General features: G+C 38.0%; 1 pseudogene; it reads right to left on the bottom strand.

Annotated features, from left to right (window-relative positions):
- Positions 1-5,657: 5,657 nt before the first annotated feature.
- LOC112485488 lies at positions 5,658-5,776 on the bottom strand (annotated as a pseudogene).
- Between the last annotated feature and the right edge of the window lie 313 nt (positions 5,777-6,089).

Raw genomic sequence — 6,089 nt, 5'->3', positions numbered from 1 at the left:
ACACACACACACACACACACACACACACACACACACACACACACACACACACATGTTTCTGTTTTTCCTTTAGTGACTGTCTTTATGCTAACATCATGGTAATCAGTTCAGCATGCTGTGCTGATTTGGACTTACCCTTCTCCCTCAGAGTCATATGGTCCTTGAGTCTTAGGGCTACAGCTGTCCATTCTGTCCTACCAGAGGTCATGGAGGCCGATCCATCTGTAAACCAGGCATTGGTGAGATCCTTGGACCAATAGGGGCCCCATTTCCCAATGTTATGGGCATGGATGTTCTCTCTCACCTCTGGTGAATGCCCTATCTCTACCTTCGTTAGCTCCTCGATGAGGGCTCCTGGTTTGACCTCGGTGCTTGACATTTCTGCCCTGGACATACCATTTCCATGCCAGGAGTCTAGGATCAATTTCTATACCTGCCAATTCTTCTGGAGTCATCTTTATCCATCGTAGGACTGGTAAATGACATCTGATGATAATGAGTGAGTCTCCTGTTATTGGTTCTGCATGTCTTAAAGCTTCATAAGTTAGTCATATATGCTTAAAAAAAGAATACTCGTTAGAGTTTGAAAATTTGGTGGTCCAGAATCCTACTGACATAAATGTTAGATCCTTAGTATCTTTGTTCCATGTGCCATAATCTTGTGTAGATAATATATCTAATCTTAATTTATATTCTTTAGTAGGATAATGTCATATGCTGAATGTCTGAATGTATTCTTTAACTAACTGTAATGCCTTCTCTTGCTTTTCTCCCCATACAAAATCTTCTGCCTTCCTAGTCTCTAAGTATATAGGTTTTAAAATGACTGTTAAGAATGATATGCACTGACTCCATTATCCAAAAAGTCCGATTAGTCTTTGTGTCTTTTATTTATTTTTAGATGCCGCTAACTATTTAATCTTATCTAGTACAAGGGTGGAGATTTTGTGAGTTGAACGACCTAATTAGATGACCATGAAATGCCTAAAAACCTTGCTTCACGGAGGGTCCAATTGTTTTGTCCATATTAATTGTCCATCCCCTGTCCCTTAAATTTTGGATTAGCTTTTCCTTTTCTACTTGTAATATATCCTTATCATTGTTTGCCATAATTATGTCATCTATGTGTGATATTATGAGGCTTTTGTATTGTGTAGTATCTATGAGTGTAGTTAGTATCAAATGTGCTATTACTGGACTATTTACATATCCCTGTGGAAGTCTTTTAAACCTATATTGTCTTCCTTCCCATGAGAAAGTAGTATATTCTCTTGAATTGGGTGTATCGACATTGCAAGGAACATGTCTGACATATCTATGTTTGCTTGTGTTATTTTGTTAGCTATCTCTTCAACATCTGGAAGAACACTTGGTGGTTGTAGTGATTCCTTATTTAGGTTTCTAAAATCTACTGTTAATCTGTATGAGCCATTAGGTTTTAATACTGGCCATACTGGGATATTATATAAAGTTGATCTAGCTATTTCTATATCTTCTTTCAATAGTTTTTATATTTTCTTAGTAATTTCAGCATGTAAATACTTTAGAGGGTATTGTTTACTATATGTTCGTTTTTCAGATTGTGGCAATTCTATAAACTCAATCTTTACTTGTGCTAGATTGCATATTTTGTTATTTTTAATATTTTCAATGGTCACTATATATTATATAATTTTGGTATAAGATCCATTCCAATTACATTTTCTAAATTTGGGTCTGCATAAAATTTATGTACTACTGGTTCTTTATCATACAATAGTATTTTATCAAAGACTGGTGATCCATGTGATACATAATTTCTTAATCCTGTTATTGATATTCCTTTGCCTGTTTTAGCATGATATTGGATTATTGATATTTGTGGTCCTGTATGTATCTAATGAAAAGGTATAGTTTAATTTGACATGTTTAAATTGTGCTGTCAGTTGTATAAATGGTCTTATCTCTGGGCAGCCTAATTAAGATAATCCGAGTCTGTACTAGTTTTTTTGAAAACATTTTCTAGTAAAGTTTGTAGTTTGTTGTTGCTGTCTAGTCTGAAATTTGGATTAAAATTATTTTGCCTCGTTAGTCCACCTATATTTCTTGGTGGCCCCTTGTTCTGTTGTCTCTGATTGTACTGAGGGCTAAAGTTTGGACTGTTTGTGAATCTAGGTTTAAATTCTGAATTGAACAGTCTAAATGGTTTAAATCCAAATCTTGGCCCTGGATTATAATTTCTTGAGTTTTGGTTGTTAAGTCTCTTTCTCTGTACACTGAATGTGAATAATTTCTTAGCATTAAATGTTATTTTATTAGTGCCCTGTAATTCTGCATTTAGTCTGATTACTTGTAGCATGTCCTGCATTATCTGTGCTGCTGCTAGTGCACTTGAATACAGCAGTTAAAGATGATCAGCGATTAATATCACTCTCTTAAACTCATTAGTAGCTGGCACCTGAAATGGGGTGGTGTATCATTCTTGCTGGGCAGACCAAGGCCAATATAGCTAATTTTCTAATTATTTTTTTGTGTCTGGTCTAAGTTATTCCATTTTAAAGTGTCTCCAGATTTTGTGGGATCTATATATGCATGTACTCTTCCCCAGGCTCTTGATATCCAATCTCATAATGTTTCTATTCTCTCTGGAGCTGCCTGTGTCATTAGCGTTATGCTTTCATTTAATAATGAGTTTTCAGTTAAACTACTAATTTGATTCATCTCGGCTCCTGTTAATTGCATAATATTTGCTCCTAAATCTCATATTTGTAGAAGCCATTCTATATCTGTCTTTTCTTTCTGACAGAAGTCTGTCCTTATTTTCTGTAATTCTGCCCTAGTATATTCTGTTATTTCTATTACTTGTCTATGCTGCCCTTGTCCATGGTTATAATCTACTACTATTTTCTGAGTATAGATGGTCTAGCATAATAAATTCCCCTCCTCCTAAGGATTATCACTGTCTACTGGGTCCTCTGGATGGAGATCTTGAGGCCAGATCTTAGGATCTGTGGGCCTTTTTCCTTTTGCAGAGGCTGGCACTCTTTTTGCTAAATTTTTGCATCTATTTCTATCCTCATCTATCTGACAAGTGGTTCTCAGCAGTATTGTTAGTATCTCCTTTTTCTCAGCCTTGGTCAATAAGGGATTAACATTCCTAGGATTTTTCCGATCTATTTTCACATCTTCTATTGTCTTGGTAGGTACCCTCTGCCTTACAATCTCTTTCACAGGGCGGCAAGGATCTTCTACTTGTAAATTTGCCTGCGGCTTCTTTTTTAGCATCTTAAATAAATTGAACGTTGTTTATGCTAGCTTTGCTGCTATTTTATACAATCAATAGACCTTTTGTTTTTTTCCATCCCACTGTAGCCAATTATATGTTGTTAAATTTTGTCTCAGTTCAAATTCTGGTCTCTCTGCTTATTGAAATATCGGTTTTGCTATTATATAATCTCTGATAAGGTAGTTTGCTGTTAATTCTCCCAAAAGATTTAATGTTAATTTTATTATTTACTGTTTTGACTAAGGAATATTGCAATACTTTAGTTAGTTGAGTCCGTGGATTCGATAACTCTGACAATGGTATTGCAAATTCAATTTTTAATTATTTCATCAGATCCACTGCTTGATTTAGGACATTTCCCAGCCACTGAGATTAAGGGTTGTCGGCCCCTGTAGTCTACTGCCTCAGGAGTATTGATCCTGTCAGTAGGAGGCCTGGATAGATCTTTAAGTGCCTACCACACCAATTGTCACAAGCAAGGAAAGCAGCTACTGTAGTAACACCCTTGGACACGTTTGTGTCTTTCCACAGTGCCAGGTTTATTGAGTGGAACCTTCTCAGATATACCAATCAGGGTACGCAGGTTAACACACAACATACAGACGTGGAAGTACAGAGTCTCAGGCGACAGAGCCAAGGGATGAAAGTTCTTAGCACCTCCCAAGTGAGCTCTGTTGACTGGCAGCAAAGAAAGCTGCGTGTCAGTCCTAAGCCAGTGGCTACAACGGGCAGAATGTCAGAGCCTTCGGCTCTCAGCACACCTGTCCGTGATGCTCTCGGGTCAGGCTTGAGCATCGTCTGTCTCAGGTGTTCAGCTTCTATGGTCCTTACAAGGTGGGATGCTTATGCTTATTTGCCCCTGCAGTTGCGGGCTTATCCAGGACAGTCCTGGGTGATGTTTCTGTGGTTTTGGGCGATCTGGTCACACCCTAAAGGAATCCCTATCATGTGCCAGTTGACATTACTGTCATGGCTCCTGTGGAATCCATTTTGTAAAGCCCAAGAAGTCCTCAGTTCTTTTTGCTCTGTACAAATAGATACTTATCATTTGCTTGAAATACAAAAACTTCAGTTTTTAAAGACTGAGGTTAAAAGCTCCGCCCTCTATGAGCTCTGGGTATAGTACCATTGTGACTTAATTCTTTAAAAAAATTAGAATTTTACCTATAAGGAGGTTTGTGTTTACATAGAGATTTACAAATTGTAGTCTTGGCTATTTTCTATTATTAGTATTTGGATCACAATTTGGATTCTATTATTCATTCGTTAAATAACTAAAATTATCAAAGTCTTGCTATAAGCTCTGTACTATGGGAATACAGAGAAGAAAAAGTTGTCGCTAGATTTCACAAATGTTTATAAAATACAGAAGTATTAACAAATATATATATATATGTATATATATATATACACCATCCTATGATAAAAATGTGTAACAATGGGTTAGAAATCCACAGATCTAGCCATTAAATCAAATCGGGAGTTTAAAGAAAGGTGTCAGTAACGGATAAAATTTTGGTTAAAATGTGTAGCAATTATCCAGCTGGAAAATACGGTTGAGGGAATCCTGATTAGGATCACTTTTTTTGTAGAAGCGTGAAAAGCCAGATAACTTTAATATACAGTTACACGCTGCTTAACGTGGGGATGGTTCTGAGAAATGTGAAATGTGTAGTTAGGCAATTTCGTTGTGCAAATATCATAGGGTGCTCTTACACAACTCAGAAGATATAACCTACCACTGTAATTGCATGTGCTATACTTTTATACAACTGGCACACAGTAGGTTTGTTTATACTGGCATCACCACAAACATGGGAGGAATTGCAGTGTAAGCCCTGACAGTTGGTTTTTCTTTTTGTAATGCAAGTGCCTGACTTAAGCTTTGATTGCTGAGGCAGTCATTTCAAAGAAGCATCCACAAAGAGGCTATGGAATAAACACATTGCCAGCCTCACAGCTAAATAAAGAACCAGGAAGCATGCTAGTGTGGGCCACCTCACCCCCTCATCCACCCTGAGGCTCCTTTGTTTTGGAACTCTGGTTGATTTAGATAACTGACCATTTGGATAACTTGTTTTCCTCTTCCTGAGCTTTGAATTCCTGCTCTTGCATTTTAAATTCACTAATAAGGAGTCAGCCTTTGAAATTCTAGGTCCCTACCCTCCAGCCCAATAAAAAACGGGCCCCCAGCTCCTTGGTAGCCCTCCCTCTTTCTCTCTCTTTCTACTTGCCACCTCACAGTGTGCCCCACACATGCCTTGTGAGCTCCAGGGCTTATAAGTAATAAATAAACTTTTTTTTTTCTTTTTTTTAGGCGAGACAACCCTTGGTTGACCTCACAGATAGCAAGGACCTTGTCAGCTTACAATCCCTTATTTTTTATTTTTTACGCCTACAGCACCTGGTCTTCCTAGGTGGTCTCCCATCCAAGTACTAACCAGGCCTGACTCTGCTTAGCTTCCGAGATCAGACAGGATCGGGCTTGTTCAGGGTGGCATGGCCGTAGACAAACTTTTTTCTTTCCAAGTTTCCTAACGGTTACTGCTGAAGGGTGTCTTGCAATATTAACAAAAACCCCAAGGACCAGTCCAGTCTTAACAATGGTTTAGAAAGGGGAGCTGTCTGTGGGAAGCTCACAGGCCTGGCTGAGTGTCCCCAGGTGTTTCTATCATGACTATGGAAAGGCTGAGATGTCACAAAACAGTAATGGTTTGCATTTCCTTATGACTTTACTGTGGCAGCTGCTATGTCACTGAGTGATCAAATTTTTCAGCTCCATTATAATGTTATAGGACCACTGTCTTTTATGTGGTCCATGCTT

Source organism: Pteropus alecto, unplaced genomic scaffold (assembly GCF_000325575.1).
Source record: "Pteropus alecto unplaced genomic scaffold, ASM32557v1 scaffold301, whole genome shotgun sequence".
In the NCBI taxonomy this organism is placed as follows: Eukaryota; Metazoa; Chordata; class Mammalia; order Chiroptera; family Pteropodidae; genus Pteropus; species Pteropus alecto.
The sequence above is the reverse complement of the archived record's forward strand: the minus strand, read 5'-3'. Positions and strand labels throughout refer to the sequence as shown.